We start from the raw sequence: 19,459 nt of genomic DNA on the forward strand, positions 1-19,459 counted from the left end.
CCCCCTCCTGTGTCATGTCCCCAGCGTCTGTCCCCCTCCTGTGTCATGTCCCCAGCGTCTGTCCCCCTCCTGTGTCATGTCCCCAGCCTCTGTCCCCCTCCTGTGTCATGTCCCCAGCCTCTGTCCCCCTCCTGTGTCATATCCCCAGCCTCTGTCCCCCTCCTGTGTCATGTCCCCAGCCTCTGTCCCCCTCCTGTGCCATGTCCCCAGCCTCTGTCCCCCTCCTGTGCCATGTCCCCAGCCTCTGTCCCCCTCCTGTGTCATGTCCCCAGCCTCTGTCCCCCTCCTGTGTCATGTCCCCAGCCTCTGTCCCCCTCCTGTGTCATGTCCCCAGCCTCTGTCCCCCTCCTGTGTCATGTCCCCAGCCTCTGTCCCCCTCCTGTGTCATGTCCCCAGCCTCTGTCCCCCTCCTGTGTCATGTCCCCAGCCTCTGTCCCCCTCCTGTGTCATGTCCCCAGCCTCTGTCCCCCTCCTGTGCCATGTCCCCAGCCTCTGTCCCCCTCCTGTGCCATGTCCCCAGCCTCTGTCCCCCTCCTGTGCCATGTCCCCAGCCTCTGTCCCCCTCCTGTGCCATGTCTATAACAAGTACTCGTACCAGTTGTCCAACAATGATATTTACTGCTTTTTATAAAGAAATACAATTGATTTTATGCAGTATTGAGTTTAGCCTTTTGGCCCGGCCCTCCAAAATATTTTTAGTTTCTCATGTGGCCCCATCGAAAAAATAATTGCCCACCCCTGGTCTGGAGGGACAAAATGCAGCCTGGCCGACTTGTACCCAACCAGGAAGGTGTCCAAGGAGATTGCGAGCCCTACACTTTCCCTTCTTCTCTCGAATTTCTCCCTGTTGCTAATACTGTCCCTGCAAGATGGAAGACATGTCCCTACACTACCCACATGTGAATGTGCATTAAACCCGGGGAAGAGGGGCTTAAAAAGACTCTTTGGTCGGAGTTTAAAGGCAAATGTGACACGAAGTAGTATAAAATCAAACAACTTTATTTATACATAGTCAAATACTAAAACAAATACTAAAACACGTGCATATTTAAAAACATGTGCATAAATGCATCTTATACCGTGTTTCCCCGAAAATAAGACGTACTCCGAAAATAAGCCATAGCGGGATTTCGACGCAAAATTTAAATATAAGACATCCCCCGAAAATAAGACGTAGCGATGGCGTGTCGAATCCCCGAAAATAAGACGTAGCGATGGCGTGTCGTATGCGTAGCGGCGCGGGCGGGAAAACAAGACGTGATAGGCGTACTGTACTGGTGCGGAGCTCAGGAGCTGTAAAGAAGTCGTGCAGCCCTTCTTATCTGCTCCACGGTATCTCTAAGTGACCGGAGAGGTGTCGGCAGCCCCATAAATACGGTAAGGTCGGCTCCATACTGTTGTACCATACTTGCCGGTAAAAAAAATAAGACGTCCCCCGAAAATAAGCCACAGTGTGATTTCTGGAGGAAAAATAAATATAAGACGGTGTCTTATTTTCGGGGAAACACGGTAGTAGAAAAAATTTACTTTAAATCATTGGGATGTGAGCCCAGTGAGCCTAGTGCCCGCCCCAGGAGTTTCCCTGTGTGTACGCTCGTGTCTCCAGGCAAGGTGATCACTCCCTATGGATGTGTGTAGACATGTGACAACTGTTATATACAGTACTCTGCATTCATTGTAATTAAGGTTTTTCATATATATAGAGAATACAATTTTTTCCTGTTGCGTGTCCTAAGGAAGCGGAAAGTGAAACGTGTTGATACACAGGGACCAGGCCCGGACTGGCCATAGGGCACACCGGGCATATGCCCGGTGGGCCTCGGCTGCCAGGCCGCCAGTTAACATTTCCCCACGCTCAGCTGCTTGGCCGGCCTCTCTGCGCCAAGATCGCGGCCGAATTCACGGCTGATTCCGCGGAGACGGCCGCATTTCTATTAGGCAGGTGTCCGGCCGGGTCCCCCCCACACTCTGAGGCAGCGAGCTGGGCTTCTCCCTGTGCTGGCACGGCGGCGCCGCTCACCACGGCCGGCTACACAGCCGCCTCCACGGCCACCGGCCAGCCTTCTGCTCTAGGCTTAGAAGGAAGGAGGGCTTCATTACGTCAGGCCGGTCATGTGACCGTGAAGGGGGAGGAGCTGCTGAAGGAGGCCTGATGTCTTAAAAGGAGCTGGACGTCTAGAAAGGTAAGTGACACAGTATGGCAGCCTGCCAATGTTTTTTTTTTTTTTTTTTTTTTTCATAGCTTGCCTGTCAATGTTTTAAATGAGCAGTTAAATAAAAATGCCTAAACGACCCTGACATAAGAATCTGATTGGCAGCTGTGGAGAAATACCTCCTGCTAGTAAATATATATTTTATTTTCATTGATATCATGAGACTTTCAGACTTCATCAGCTTCTTCTTGCTAGTTGGACCACTAGCAAGAAGAAGCTGATAAAGTCTGAAAGTCTCATGATATCAATGAAAATAAAATATATATTTACTAGCAGGAGGAGGTATTTCTCCACATCTGCCAATCAGAACTAAATGGAGTTCTTTAACAGTGAAAATGCAGTGATTCATAGTACACAACTATGAATCATTGCCTAATTGGTCTATTGCTACTTTCACACTGGATCGGTGCGCTGTCGGCGGTAAAACGCCGCTGTTATTAGCGGCGCTTTACTGTCCTTTTGTGGCGCTATTCGGCCGCTAGCGGGGCACTTTTAACCACCGCTATCAGCCAAAAAAGTGTTAAAACCGCCAGCAAAGTGGCTCGGCAGCCCTGCACCTTGATTTCAATGGGCAGGAGCGCTTTAGGAGCGGTGTATGCACCTCAAAAGATGCGGCTGGCAGGACTTTTTTGAGCGTGCTTCCAGCGCACCGCTACAGTGTGAAAGCCCTGGGAGACGCTTTTTCAGGGCACTTTGCAGGCGCTATTTTTAGCTCTTTAGCGCCCTCAAAGCACCCCAGTGTGAAAGAAGCCTAAGTGCAGAATCATGAAATCTGGTTGTTACAGGTTACTAAACTCTCCAAACCAACCAGCAATGCTCTTGTACCCCCTTTCACACTGGGTTACTTTGCAGGCGCTATAACGCTAACACTAGCACCTGCAAAGCGCCCTGAAAGAGCCATTCCTTTCACTCCAATGTGAAAGCCAGAGGGCTTTCACACTGGAGCGGTGCACTGCCACTCCTTACAGCGCCTCAAAGATGCTGCTAGCAGGACACCGCTCCTAAAGTTCCCTTGACCATTGAAATCAAAGGGGCAGCGCCGCCGAACCGTCGGCAAAGCTTTGCAGCAGCGCTTTGCGGATGGTTTTAACGCTTCCGCGGCCGCTAGCGGGAGGTAAAAAGCACCCTACTAGCACTTTTCAGGCACTATTTTTAGTGCTAAAACGCCTGAAAAGGGCTGAAAAGCGCCTCCAGTGTGAAAGGGGCAAAGTGATAGTGTCAGACATTGTGTGAGAGAAGGACAGTTCTTGTACCCAAAAGTTGTCCTGCATTCACATTGGGCCGATTTGGCATGCGATTTGACATGTCAAATCGCATACCAAATCAGCGGCTATAGCCGGCAATAGTACTGTCCGAATCAGTGTGTCGTCGACTTTGCAGCACCGCACCAATTCCCAAAAGAAGTTCCTGTACTACTTTTGCCGACTTCGGGGGCAATTTGTATAGACAAATCTTCCCCCAAAGTCAGACTGCATTGCCGGTTTGAAATTGTGCGAGTTCATCTGAAATCGCATGATTTCAAACTGGCAATGCAGTCCGACTTTGGGACACCTTTTGGATATAATACACACACACACACACACATATATATACACACACACATATATATACATACACATATATACATATACATACATACACACACATACACCCCCTCCCACCGCCGCCTTCACCAGGCTCTCCTGTGTGAGTGGGCAACCCAGTAAGGATGCAACTGGTGGCATCCAGCTCTAGGCACACGGTGAGAGGAACTGATCTTATTCCTCTTACCTTGTGACGTCAGAAACAAGGGCTCTTTGGTTACCTGGCCATTACCGATCAGACTGATTGGCTCCATTGGAGGCCAGAGGACAGATTTGATGTCTAATAGACCCCAGATCTCTCCATAAAAGAGGAACTGTCACGGCCCATGCTATTACAAGGAATGTTGTTCATGCCTATGTAATGCCATTTTAACAGCAATAAAGTTGATCAAAAAAAAAAAAGTTAAAAAGGTGCAGTGTTGGAAAAAAAAAAAAAATCGTAGAAAAAATGACAAAAGGAAAAATAAATAAATGCCAATAGCACCACACATGTAAGGTATCGCCGCAAACATCGTGAGAGCAATTATTCTAGCACCAGACCTCCTGTGTAACTCTAAACTGGTAACTGTAAAGACTTTAAAAGCGTTGCCTATGGAGATTTATAGGTACTGTAATTTGGCCGTGTTCCATGGGCGGAATGCAGGGAAATTGCCACTCCCGAGAGAAATTAGTTTTAGTTGCGGAATTTGGCACCAGAGAGTCTGAGCTGGCGGTTCCGCAGCGAGTGAGAGTCAGAGAGTGGGCAGTCAGCTGGTCGGCTCTGTGGGTGTGTGGGTGGCTGGCCAAACAAGCCAGCGGCCGGGGGAGCAGAGAGATGACATCTCTCACCGCCCCGTGCCCGCCTTGCATACCGGCAGTAATTTCCACCCTCACTGTGCAGGCAGCAGGGAGATTACATCATCTCTCTGCTACCTGACTCTGACAAGAAAAACACCACCTTAGCAAGTGACAATCAGCAAGGTGTGGCAGGTGAGGTGGCAAGTGACAATATGCATCTGGTGGCAGGCAAGTGACATTCCGCGAATTGTGGCAAGTGACAATCAGCAACAAGTGGCAGGTGACGTGGCAAGTGACAATCCACAATGTGTGGCAGGTGATGTGGTAAGTGGCAATCCGCAACTTGTGGCAGGTGACATGAAAGGGACAATCTGCAACTTGTGGCAGGTGACGTGAAAGGGACAATCTGCAACTTGTGGCAGGTGACGTGAAAGGGACAATCTGCAATGTGTGGCAGGTGACGTGAAAGGGACAATCTGCAACTTGTGGCAGGTGACGTGGCAAGTGACAATCCGCAACGTGTGGCAGGTGATGTGGCAAGTAACAATGAACAACGAGTGGCAGGTCATGTGGCAAGTGACAATCCGCAACGTGTGGCAGGTGATGTGGCAAGTAACAATCAGCAACTTGTGGCAGGTGACGTGGCAAGTGACAATGCACAACGAGTGGCAGGTCATGTGGCAAGTGACAATCCGCAACTTTTTATATTTTGCTATTTGTTATTGTATTGAATCGTTCATTAAAGATGTTTCACCTTATATATTGCATTCATTCTATCATTTATTATCATATATTTACATAATTCCAAATGATTGACAAGATACAGTGACTGAAGCAGGCTAAATATAACTAAAATACATCGAGAAACCGGTAGCCATGATTTGTAATTTGTTTTTTTAACAAAATGGGCTGCTCGGCTTAGAATGCCCGGGCCTATTTTTTGTCCCAGTCCGGGCCTGACAGGGACCCATTCAACTGCTCAGTTTTCTGGAACATTATCGCAATGATATGATGTATAATTTGTCTACTATCAGATGCGTTTATGCACATGTGTTTAAATATGCAGGTGTCATATGTGCCTTTGCTTTAGTATTTGACTATGTGTAGCGTTACCCCTGTGATAGCTGCTTGCTGAATCTGAACCCCACTGGTTGCCCCCACCATGCAAGTGATCCGACACCTCTGACACCTTGGGTTCAGACATGACTAGGGCAGCCAGATAACTTACTGCACCAAACAACACAAGTACTTACCCCACTTAACTCACTATACAAATAACCACACTGACACCTGCTGGATTAAAATGGCCTGTTAGGCCTTTATTTAACAAATAACCAAAATAAACTATATATATATATATATATATATATATATATATATATATATATATATATATATATATATATATATATATATAAATATATATATATATATCCCAATACCAAATATTTTAACACATTAACATTTTAAATAAAAACATTTTACACTCCTTGGTTGTCAGCCCCCTGACAACCCCCTCCTCACTCTTTTGGGCCTGTGGTACCATTGTAGCTATAACATGTCCCCAGCCGCAACCACCGCCTCGAGGACCCTAGCTGACCACCGACCCACCCACTTCTCACCCGGTGGTCCAGACTGACACCAGACCACCGAGGAGGACTCCATCCCTGAAACGTGCCCCACCGTTTTTCCCAACCATCTGTCTCTTTTACAAAAAACGTCAGGGCACCCACCGCCACCGCGGAACAAGTGAGACTACCTCACACTTGTGCCCGCCGCCAAACCAAGAAAGCCCTCCGGATGCCCTCCTCCAATCCCAGGGCCCAAAGATCAATCCCAATCGGATTGAGATGCACCCCATCTCCTCTCAAATACCTCCAAGTCTCGACTTCGAGCTCGGAATGGTGCACTGCCACCCCACCCTGCTGGACCAAAAACCTGCCCACCTCCCTATTAACCTTAATGCGGGCCTTGTCTAACTTTTCTAAAGATCGAGCCTGTCTCCAAGACATGCGCGCCACAATGTCCGACCAAACAATAATTAAGTCAGGGAAAGAGGCTCTCAGGCGCCGGAAATCCCACTGGATGTCCTTAATGATCTGGCGCATCGGTCGAATGCCCAGATCGTTACCACCCACAGGTAGCACTAAGATGTCTGGGACCCGGTCTAAACTAGCGACGCTATAAACCTCCGGGACTACCTTCTGCCACATCATGCCCCTGATACCAATCCACCTAACCCTGCCCTCTTCTCTAGACATACCCAGCTGCCTACCCTCAGGCCTGGCATCCGCCCGCATTGCCCCCCAAAAAACATAAGAATGTCCCAATATCCAGATGAGGCAACCTTGGTGATCTGAAATGACAGAAAAAGAAAATACCCAGCAAAAGGCCCCAAATAAAACGCAAAACATAACACATAAAACTACATTCAGCCATTCACATTTTATAACAAATGAGGACGAACATACAGCCTATATCTATTAGATTCCCATCTGCCAATCCGCTTTACAGAATCTCCGAATACTCCCCTGGGACCAAACCTCCCTCCTTCAGACACTTACGGAAGACCGCCGTAAATTGAAATCTCGAAAGACACTCCCCCTTCTGGTGAACGAAGAAGGCACCGTCTCCCAGCGGGCGAACCCCCAAAAATTGCTTTACAACCGCCACAGGGCAGCTTAACGAGCAATTCCCCTGAAACAACTCCACCCGGACCCCCTTACCCCGCTGATCGGTCTTGGAACGCCTGTACCAAATCGATACCGAGTCCTCCAAGCACTAAACGTCCCGAAACTGTAAGCCTCCCCCCACCGACTTGGAAGGGGAAACTAATTCCCCCACCCTGAATGCTCCAAAGAAAGCCAATACAAAAACCGCCCGGAACAGGATCTGCTCGTAAGGCGACGAACAAACCCGCCCCAAATTCCCCAACACTGTGTCCAGAACAGCAAATGAAACCGGGCGCCTAGAATCCCGGGAGGAACTGCCCTTCCTATAACCCCTCAACGCTCGGCGCACCACAAAGGATTTTGTAAAATCCCTGAGGCCTGCCATTTGAAACAAAAATGGCGGCGTTGGCGTTATTGTTTCAAATGGCAGGCCTCAGGGATTTTACAAAATCCTTTGTGTCCCATGTTCAAAATTGCTGCAAACGAAAAACAATACTAACGCCTGTACGTCCTCCGGGTCATCCGACCCTCCTACCTCCTCCCTCAGTGCGAACCATTCCTGCCACACTTTCGAATACGCCTTCCATGTTCCAGCGCTGAGCAACTGCCGTATCAGTCCTGCGGCGACTCCAGTGCAATGGCCCACAACTTCTGCGGGCAGGGCTCCCCCTGCCTTTCTGCCTCTGGCGCCAGTGTCCGAAACTCCTCCCACTGGAAACGAGACAAAGCATCCGCCAATCTGTTATCCACTCCGGGAATATGCACCGCATAAATCAAAGCATTCAACCTCAGACAACTAAGCACCAGGTAACGCAGCAACCTAATCACTGGGGGGAAGATGCCGAGATATTGTTAATGGCCCATACCACCCCCATGTTGTCGCAGTTGAAACGCACCTTCTTATTTCTGAGACACTCCCCCCATAGTTCCACTGCCACTACAATGGGAAATAGCTCCAGTAGCACCAAGTTGCAAAGGAAACCAGCTTCCTTCCATGCCGCCGGCCAGGGCTCCGCGCTCCAAGGACCCTGACAGTAGGCTCCGTATCCCACCGACCCCGCCGCATCGGTAAACAGAACCAAATCAGCATTGCTGACCGGCCCTGCCTGCCACATCGAGCGGCCATTGAAAGAATCCAGAAATGTCCCCCAGACCCTCAAATCGTCCCTCAAGTCATTGGTCAAACGCACAAAGTGATTCGGCACACGAACCCCTGCCGTGGCCGCTGAAAGCCGCCTGCAGAAAATACGTCCCATAGGAATGATCCTGCAGGCAAAATTTAACTTTCCTAACAAAGACTGCAACTCCTTCAAACAAATCTTCCTCTTTCCCCGTGCTACACATACCTCGCTCCTCAGTGCCACTAATTTGTCCTCCGGCAACCTACACTCCATGGCCATGGAGTCAATAGTAATCCCCAAGAAAACCAATTCAGGAGCAGGGCCTTCCGTTTTGTCCACCGCCAAGGGAATGCCAAAACGCTCCGCCAAGTACTGCACCGTCCCTAGCAACACCCCGCAACAGCAGGACTCCGGGGGGCCCACGCACAGGAAGTCGTCCAAATAGTGGATGACGGAATTCACCCCCGCCACCTCCCTGACCGCCCATTCAAAAAATGGACTAAAAGCCTCAAACAGAGCGCAAGATATGGAACAACCCATCGGCAGGCAACGATCAACAAAATATTCACCCTGCCAGTGACACCCTAACAAACGCAAACTGGTTGGATGCACCGGCAAAAGCCTGAACGCCGATTCCACGTCAGTCTTTGCCATCAGGGCACCCCTGCCGTACTTCCTAACCCAGGAGACAGCCGCATCAAACGACGTATAGGTAACCGCACATTGTTGCGGATCAATACCGTCGTTCACCGAGCCACCCTTTGGGTATGACAGATGATGAATCATCCAAAACTGCCCTGCCTCCTTCGTAGGAACCACGCCCAACGGGGACACCACCAAGCCTGCCAACGGCGGATCAGGAAACGGGCCGGCCATCCGGCCCAGCGCCACCTCCTTGGCCAATTTTGCCGACACCACCCCTTGATGGAGCAGAGCCGACCTCAAATTCTTTGACACCGGAGGAACCTCCAGCACCGTGCTAGGAATCACAAAACCCTCCCTGAAACCCGCTTCTAAAAGGCACGCCGCCGCCCTATCCGGATACTTACTTAGAAAAGGCAGCATCCTTACCAGCTTCACCGGCGTCGCTCCCTTTTCCAGTGCCATCTCCGTTACGCCCCCTACCTTGCTTAAAACACTGTGTGAGGGCATGTGCCCCTCCGCAGCCGGAGCACTCGTGTTTGAAGCGGCATGATCCACCAAACCGACAGGTACCGTAATTAAACTGCCAGCAAACCCCTTTCTTTTTGAGGGCTGGCGATCCCGAGGAGGAAGCGCCGCCGGCCCCCCCTGGAAAAAACTGGCTCGTAGCCCTGGACGAAGTCATCAACTTCATCCATAAGCTGATATCCTTATGGTCCCACCGAATGGAGGGACGAATGGCCTTGCGCTGGCGAAACTGCTCGTCCTAACGAAGCCACGCTAGGCCCCCATAAACCCTATGCGCTTCATGAATGGCATCAAGGTAACAGAATAACGCGGAGCAATTCTCGGGGGCCTTCTCCCCAATCACGCTCGCAAAGATCGCAAACGCTTGCAACCAATTTGCAAACGTCTGCGGAATAAGTCTGTACCTGCGCTTTTCCTCCTCGTCTTTCTTACTCTCGTCCGGTTTTACCCGATCGAGATTAAATTTCTCCAGGGGGAGCAGGGAAAAAATTTCCACAAACTCATCCTTTCCTATTTTTTCCCGCACCTCCTGCTTCAGGTGGGCCCCCAGCGGCCCCTCAAAGCAAACGTAAATTTCGCATCGTACCTTCTCCACGTCCTTGTCCTTCCGAGCGACCGCCACAGCCGATCCCTCGCCGTCCTTCTCTGTTTGCGTCCCCGCCACTCCTGTCGTCGGGGCCGTCTCCGGGGGGGGGCAACTACCTCTGCCGGAGCCGTCTGCGGGGGGGGGGCTGCCGCTAAGGGGGTACCCACCTGCGTAGGGTACCCTGACAGTAGGCTCCGTATCCCACCGACCCCGCCGCATCGGTAAACAGAACCAAATCAGCATTGCTGACCGGCCCTGCCTGCCACATCGAGCGGCCATTGAAAGAATCCAGAAATGTCCCCCAGACCCTCAAATCGTCCCTCAAGTCATTGGTCAAACGCACAAAGTGATTCGGCACACGAACCCCTGCCGTGGCCGCTGAAAGCCGCCTGCAGAAAATACGTCCCATAGGAATGATCCTGCAGGCAAAATTTAACTTTCCTAACAAAGACTGCAACTCCTTCAAACAAATCTTCCTCTTTCCCCGTGCTACACATACCTCGCTCCTCAGTGCCACTAATTTGTCCTCCGGCAACCTACACTCCATGGCCATGGAGTCAATAGTAATCCCCAAGAAAACCAATTCAGGAGCAGGGCCTTCCGTTTTGTCCACCGCCAAGGGAATGCCAAAACGCTCCGCCAAGTACTGCACCGTCCCTAGCAACACCCCGCAACAGCAGGACTCCGGGGGGCCCACGCACAGGAAGTCGTCCAAATAGTGGATGACGGAATTCACCCCCGCCACCTCCCTGACCGCCCATTCAAAAAATGGACTAAAAGCCTCAAACAGAGCGCAAGATATGGAACAACCCATCGGCAGGCAACGATCAACAAAATATTCACCCTGCCAGTGACACCCTAACAAACGCAAACTGGTTGGATGCACCGGCAAAAGCCTGAACGCCGATTCCACGTCAGTCTTTGCCATCAGGGCACCCCTGCCGTACTTCCTAACCCAGGAGACAGCCGCATCAAACGACGTATAGGTAACCGCACATTGTTGCGGATCAATACCGTCGTTCACCGAGCCACCCTTTGGGTATGACAGATGATGAATCATCCGAAACTGCCCTGCCTCCTTCGTAGGAACCACGCCCAACGGGGACACCACCAAGCCTGCCAACGGCGGATCAGGAAACGGGCCGGCCATCCGGCCCAGCGCCACCTCCTTGGCCAATTTTGCCGACACCACCCCTTGATGGAGCAGAGCCGACCTCAAATTCTTTGACACCGGAGGAACCTCCAGCACCGTGCTAGGAATCACAAAACCCTCCCTGAAACCCGCTTCTAAAAGGCACGCCGCCGCCCTATCCGGATACTTACTTAGAAAAGGCAGCATCCTTACCAGCTTCACCGGCGTCGCTCCCTTTTCCAGTGCCATCTCCGTTACGCCCCCTACCTTGCTTAAAACACTGTGTGAGGGCATGTGCCCCTCCGCAGCCGGAGCACTCGTGTTTGAAGCGGCATGATCCACCAAACCGACAGGTACCGTAATTAAACTGCCAGCAAACCCCTTTCTTTTTGAGGGCTGGCGATCCCGAGGAGGAAGCGCCGCCGGCCCCCCCTGGAAAAAACTGGCTCGTAGCCCTGGACGAAGTCATCAACTTCATCCATAAGCTGATATCCTTATGGTCCCACCGAATGGAGGGACGAATGGCCTTGCGCTGGCGAAACTGCTCGTCCTAACGAAGCCACGCTAGGCCCCCATAAACCCTATGCGCTTCATGAATGGCATCAAGGTAACAGAATAACGCGGAGCAATTCTCGGGGGCCTTCTCCCCAATCACGCTCGCAAAGATCGCAAACGCTTGCAACCAATTTGCAAACGTCCGCGGAATAAGTCTGTACCTGCGCTTTTCCTCCTCGTCTTTCTTACTCTCGTCCGGTTTTACCCGATCGAGATTAAATTTCTCCAGGGGGAGCAGGGAAAAAATTTCCACAAACTCATCCTTTCCTATTTTTTCCCGCACCTCCTGCTTCAGGTGGGCCCCCAGCGGCCCCTCAAAGCAAACGTAAATTTCGCATCGTACCTTCTCCACGTCCTTGTCCTTCCGAGCGACCGCCACAGCCGATCCCTCGCCGTCCTTCTCTGTTTGCGTCCCCGCCACTCCTGTCGTCGGGGCCGTCTCCGGGGGGGGGCAACTACCTCTGCCGGAGCCGTCTGCGGGGGGGGGGCTGCCGCTAAGGGGGTACCCACCTGCGTAGGGTACCCTGACAGTAGGCTCCGTATCCCACCGACCCCGCCGCATCGGTAAACAGAACCAAATCAGCATTGCTGACCGGCCCTGCCTGCCACATCGAGCGGCCATTGAAAGAATCCAGAAATGTCCCCCAGACCCTCAAATCGTCCCTCAAGTCATTGGTCAAACGCACAAAGTGATTCGGCACACGAACCCCTGCCGTGGCCGCTGAAAGCCGCCTGCAGAAAATACGTCCCATAGGAATGATCCTGCAGGCAAAATTTAACTTTCCTAACAAAGACTGCAACTCCTTCAAACAAATCTTCCTCTTTCCCCGTGCTACACATACCTCGCTCCTCAGTGCCACTAATTTGTCCTCCGGCAACCTACACTCCATGGCCATGGAGTCAATAGTAATCCCCAAGAAAACCAATTCAGGAGCAGGGCCTTCCGTTTTGTCCACCGCCAAGGGAATGCCAAAACGCTCCGCCAAGTACTGCACCGTCCCTAGCAACACCCCGCAACAGCAGGACTCCGGGGGGCCCACGCACAGGAAGTCGTCCAAATAGTGGATGACGGAATTCACCCCCGCCACCTCCCTGACCGCCCATTCAAAAAATGGACTAAAAGCCTCAAACAGAGCGCAAGATATGGAACAACCCATCGGCAGGCAACGATCAACAAAATATTCACCCTGCCAGTGACACCCTAACAAACGCAAACTGGTTGGATGCACCGGCAAAAGCCTGAACGCCGATTCCACGTCAGTCTTTGCCATCAGGGCACCCCTGCCGTACTTCCTAACCCAGGAGACAGCCGCATCAAACGACGTATAGGTAACCGCACATTGTTGCGGATCAATACCGTCGTTCACCGAGCCACCCTTTGGGTATGACAGATGATGAATCATCCGAAACTGCCCTGCCTCCTTCGTAGGAACCACGCCCAACGGGGACACCACCAAGCCTGCCAACGGCGGATCAGGAAACGGGCCGGCCCTTCCGGCCCAGCGCCACCTCCTTGGCCAATTTTGCCGACACCACCCCTTGATGGAGCAGAGCCGACCTCAAATTCTTTGACACCGGAGGAACCTCCAGCACCGTGCTAGGAATCACAAAACCCTCCCTGAAACCCGCTTCTAAAAGGCACGCCGCCGCCCTATCCGGATACTTACTTAGAAAAGGCAGCATCCTTACCAGCTTCACCGGCGTCGCTCCCTTTTCCAGTGCCATCTCCGTTACGCCCCCTACCTTGCTTAAAACACTGTGTGAGGGCATGTGCCCCTCCGCAGCCGGAGCACTCGTGTTTGAAGCGGCATGATCCACCAAACCGACAGGTACCGTAATTAAACTGCCAGCAAACCCCTTTCTTTTTGAGGGCTGGCGATCCCGAGGAGGAAGCGCCGCCGGCCCCCCCTGGAAAAAACTGGCTCGTAGCCCTGGACGAAGTCATCAACTTCATCCATAAGCTGATATCCTTATGGTCCCACCGAATGGAGGGACGAATGGCCTTGCGCTGGCGAAACTGCTCGTCCTAACGAAGCCACGCTAGGCCCCCATAAACCCTATGCGCTTCATGAATGGCATCAAGGTAACAGAATAACGCGGAGCAATTCTCGGGGGCCTTCTCCCCAATCACGCTCGCAAAGATCGCAAACGCTTGCAACCAATTTGCAAACGTCCGCGGAATAAGTCTGTACCTGCGCTTTTCCTCCTCGTCTTTCTTACTCTCGTCCGGTTTTACCCGATCGAGATTAAATTTCTCCAGGGGGAGCAGGGAAAAAATTTCCACAAACTCATCCTTTCCTATTTTTTCCCGCACCTCCTGCTTCAGGTGGGCCCCCAGCGGCCCCTCAAAGCAAACGTAAATTTCGCATCGTACCTTCTCCACGTCCTTGTCCTTCCGAGCGACCGCCACAGCCGATCCCTCGCCGTCCTTCTCTGTTTGCGTCCCCGCCACTCCTGTCGTCGGGGCCGTCTCCGGGGGGGGGCAACTACCTCTGCCGGAGCCGTCTGCGGGGGGGGGCTGCCGCTAAGGGGGTACCCACCTGCGTAGGGGGGGCTGCCGCTAAGGGGGGACCAACCTGCGTGGGGGGGACCCAAGGACTAACCGGGGCTGGCAACTGGGGAGTTCCGCCATCCAATCTGCGCAGGAGCTCCCGCAAAGCATCCCAAACCCCCCCTTCCCCCGTGGGACTCAGGACTGCCACCCCCCTACTAATCCCCTGTGACACTACTGGCCCCCTCCCTTCTTAGGGTATTGTTTTTTTGGCTTACCAGGTCGGCGCGGCGGTGAAGGTCCTCCAGCCGATGGTCCCGCTGTCGTCCCGTCCTCCAGGGGGTCCTCCGTCAGCTCCCCCTCCTCACTGCTGCTGGATAGCACCGCTGCCTGCCCGTGTGGCCGCCGACGCTCTTCTTCCGCTCCTCTACGACCGCTGGACACAGCTGGCGTGATGGGAGGTGCAGGGGCGACCCCCCCCCCCCGAGGGCTTTCACCTCCCTCGCTGCTGACCTCGTCGATGGAATCATCCCTCAGCACCGCCGCCGCGGTCAGAGCACCAGCTTCTCTCCGGCCAACCCTCCCAGGCCCCGACAGAGACCTGGAGGCGGGGCCTCCCGACTGACGCGAACGTTACGCTGCCGCTCCCGCCCCACCGTCAGCAATGGCGCCGCCACGAGGTAGGCCGCCGCCTGTGGATCTGGCAAGGCCGGCGCCTGATGGCGGATCCTTCCCGCGCTGGGCCGCCCCCCCGACCAGAGCATCGCCAGAGGGGGCAGCCGAATGTACTTGGGCCCGCACTACCACCGGAGATGTCGGCCTAGAACGGTGAGTCTCCTCCCGCCGCGTGCCTGGGGCCCTGCCCGACGCCCGGGATGTATAAGCCGGGGCCTGTTTCGCGGGGGGGCCCCGACGGGGAGCGACTGGAACTCCTTACTCGCCGCTGCGACCTGGGGGTGTTGTCCGGGCTAAAGCGCTGAGGCGGTATGGATCGCCTCGCACGTGTGGACGCAGGCCGCGCCGTGGATGGGCCCTGCTCCACCTCCTGTAATGAAGCGGTGATCTGGCTTTGAAGCCAGTCCGCCCCATGGATGTCCGCAGCAGCCTTCAGCTGCTCTAAAAGCTGTGCTATATCACCCATTTTTTGTCCTTTTCTGTTCTCTATCCTAGATGCGACGGAGCTGCACAACTTTCCCCTAAGGATTCCTCTCCCAGATTGCTGCTGTCCAACTCCTCCTCTTTTCCAAAGTATCCTAAACCTCCTCCCTCCTCCGATACTCCTCCAATCAGGTAAGCCTCACTCTCTGCACTAAACCCCCCCATTTTCTTAACCTCTTCCCCACTGTAAGCTACCTCCACCCTGTCATGTCTGTCCTGCACCTACGCTTCACTACGGCTCCGTACGTGTCTTTATCAGTGATAACCAAAGAGTTAAAGACACACACACACAATTTAAGTGAAAAAGTTAAATTATGTTTACGGAAAGGCTATAAGCATACATCCCCAGTGGTATAAACTCAACCCCTGAGAAAGTTTCACAGTAGCAAAGAAACAAAGCAATGATATAAAACAGTGGCACAGAAGCAATAACTGATTGTAGAATATAAAGGCTTTAAAGGCAACACTTTATTCAACCTATGTGACCGGACAGGAGGAGGGCAGAGGGGTGACTGCTCTTGAGTCAAACCACCACATTCTATGCCTCAACACCACAGGCCAAATGGATCAGCAAAATACAACAATGTTTAAACATAAATAGAACTATTAATACCTAAACCCACTCAGTAAAAAGAGTCCCGGGCGTAGGTGCTTGTACTTCTGTTACTAACTGAACAGTCCCTTAGTGGGAAGGAAGATATGTTGTATTCTCTCAGAGAAGAAAGAAGCCTTTGGTCTTCAGCTAGCTCTCTAACAGAGTAGTTAAGATATCCTGGTAATTAGGAGAAGGTGAAGTAGCCTGGTGACACCTTAACTGGCAATGTGTAGCAAAGGGTATTTGTGATGTCCTGTGGAAAAGGAGCGACACTGTTGATTCACAAAGAGTCAGTGTAGCAGGTCCTACAGGCTTAAGCAAAGGAACAAACAGTGGTGTCTGCATGCAGTGTCTCTGTGGTAAAGGAATGGGCAAGTGCCCGCTCACCAGTCCCAATGACTCTTGGGAGTGGAAGTGGCGTGGGTCTCATCGATTGGCCTTGGTGGAGCCCTGCTCAAATGGTACAGCGATCCAGCGACATACTGTGCTTCAGCAAGGCTGAATCTGGCGTGGATGTGCAAGGAGAGACCTCCAGGTCTCCGTTGGTCAGACAGAAGTACAGTAGCTGGCAATGGATGCTCCTGCAGCCTGCACCCGCATTCAATGAATCTCCCCCTCTCTGCAGCACAGGCCATGACTCGGCCACAGCACACATCAACACAGAGTCACTTGCTAGCAGTTTCCAGGCCAGGGTCCCAAGAGAGATCCCGAGCGCAAACAGGCATTTTACCATCTTTCCCGGCATTCTGGTCTTCCTCTCCAGCCTGCTGGTATTTGTAGCTCAAACCAGTCCATCTGACTCCATGGACTACATGTCCCAAGATGCCTTGCTTTTTCTCATAGAACTCAGTCACTCTATATTCAGGATATGACAACACAGAGTCCAGCTGAACACTAGGAGAGAACAGCTCCACAGCAATGCTGTACAGTATCTCCTGACGATGCAGGCAGCATTACCAGCTTTTGGCTACATCTGTATCAATAAAGTTGGTTGATTTTATACTACTTTGTGTCCCATCTTACTTTACATATACCATAAAATGATAAAATGGCTTGTATAGCATATCAATGATCAAATGGAATTTCCTTGTTGAGACTAATCCTCTAAGTTGCCTGTTCACGGCGTGAAATCGTACCCATGATTTTTAGCCTCAGTGACGTCCGATCTGGTTTAGCTGAAGATTTCAATGCAATGGGATTAGTAATACTATGACAGAATCAACATTTCCTTATGCAAAAATCATAATAGTATTTGCATAACTTATAAATGCCTCGGTCCAGGTGATAGAAGCATTGTGCCCCAGCAAAGGAGAAAAGGAAATAAAGAAGTTTTTATGTTATGCGATCAACATCTTTGAATACTTAACAAAATAGAAGATAAAAAACCTAAAACATGATATGAGCCAAGTGTGGGATCAGCTTTTAGCTCAATAGCCCCATATATGCAATGGGGGGGGGGGGGATTTATCAAAACTTAAGCAGAAGGAATCTGAAGCAGCTGTACATGGCAACCAGTTAGCTTCCATCTTTGGCTTGTTCAGTTAAAGGGGTTGTAAACCCTCAAGTTTTTTCACCTTAATGCATTCTATAAATATAATCACCAAGAATATCACCCCAAATGGGATGCAAGCAACAATAAATAATCTGGCTGGGGTTTTAACCCTTCTCTAGCCTATCCAAAATAAAATATATGACCTCTATGACTGGCCTGTATACGCAGATATAATCACTGAGGACAATCCTTTTCAGATAGCTTGAACTCACCAATACCGATTCCATTCACAGAAGTTGCTTTAATCCAAACATCAGAATACATCAGGTGACAGCTTACAGAGCAGATGAACAGGTTGTAGTATTGTGTGGTCAAAAGATGATACTGCCTGTAGCTTACTTATGCAGAATACATGTGGCCATGTTACATGAGGCCTGTTAAGCTGTTCTCCATTAGACAGGAAATACAAACTCAGCAAGAAGGGTGGAGCATAACACAGAGAGGAAGTGTGTCATAGATCAGACAAAAAAAATATAGAAAACTGTGCATTACCACAAAAGGTCACTAGATGGCAGCATGTAAACAAAACATAACAACCATAGAAAATGGTTCAGAGAAACAGTATTATATATAACAAATCTATGCCTATTGGGCGGCACACCTATACATACACTTTAACCACTTTAGCCCCATAAAGTTTTACTCCCTTAATTACCAGGCGAATTTTTGCGATATGGCACTGCGTTACTTTAACTGAAAAATAGGCGGTCGTGCGACACTGTACCCAAATAAAATTGATGTCCTTTTTTCATAGCTCCCAACTGTCCCTGATTTTGAGGGACTGTGCCTGATTTGGAGCAATGTCCCTCTGTCCCTCATTCCTCCTCATTTGTCCCTCATTGTGGTCTGATCTATATAATTGTTTATAAAATGCACTTTTTAGCTATCAAAACGTGTTTTCCAGCGCTAAACCTTTGATCCGACTTCTAAAAATTGCTGCATTTGTAAATTCCAAAAGCCAATATAAACGAATAGTAGTGGTAAAAAAGGCACTTGTGGGTTTAACTAGTCTTGTTTTTTGTACAATTCTCCTTTAAGGGCGAGTGGCAAGGGGTGTATCCTATGCCTGAATACTTTTGCTGATAGGTGTCCCTCATTCCCATCTCAAAAAGTTGGGAGGTATGCTTTTTTCCCCACAAATAGAGCTTTCTTTTGGCGGTATTAGATCACTTCTGCGGTTTTTATTTTTGGCGCTATAAACAAAGAACATACATTTTGGAAAAAAATATATATGTTTTACTTTCTGCTATAAAACATCTCCAATAAAAAAAAATCTAATATCTTCAATCTAATTTAAATCAATTTAAGCCAATATGTATTCTGCTACATATTTTTGGTAAAAAAAAAAAAAATCACAATAAGGGTATATTAATTGGTTTGCTCAAAAGTTATAGTCCCTACAAAAAAGGGGGTAGATTTATAGCATTTTTATTTTATTTTTTTACTTGTAATATCATGATCAGTGATTTTTAGCGGGACTGCAACATTGCGGCAGACAGATCGGACACCTAGCTGACACTTGACACTTTTTTGGGAAACAATGACATTTTTAGAGTGATCAGTGCTAAAAAATATGTACTGACACTGTATAAATGACACTGGCAGGGAAGGGGTTAACATCAGGGGCGATCAAAGGGTTAAGTGTATTCCCTAATTGTGCTTTCTAACTGTAGGGGGGATGGGCTCACTGCATGGACACTGTGATCCGTGTTCCGGATTAGCAGAAACATTAAATCACAGTGTCCATGACTGACAGCACGGCGATCTGCTCGTTTACATCGGCAGACTGCCATTCTGTCTCTGTGGGGAGCGATAGCAACCAACCGTTGGACGTCGCGTCCGCTCGGCCTGCTG

The sequence above is a fragment of the Rana temporaria genome, chromosome 2 (genome assembly GCF_905171775.1).
Source record: "Rana temporaria chromosome 2, aRanTem1.1, whole genome shotgun sequence".
NCBI classification, from domain to species: domain Eukaryota; kingdom Metazoa; phylum Chordata; class Amphibia; order Anura; family Ranidae; genus Rana; species Rana temporaria.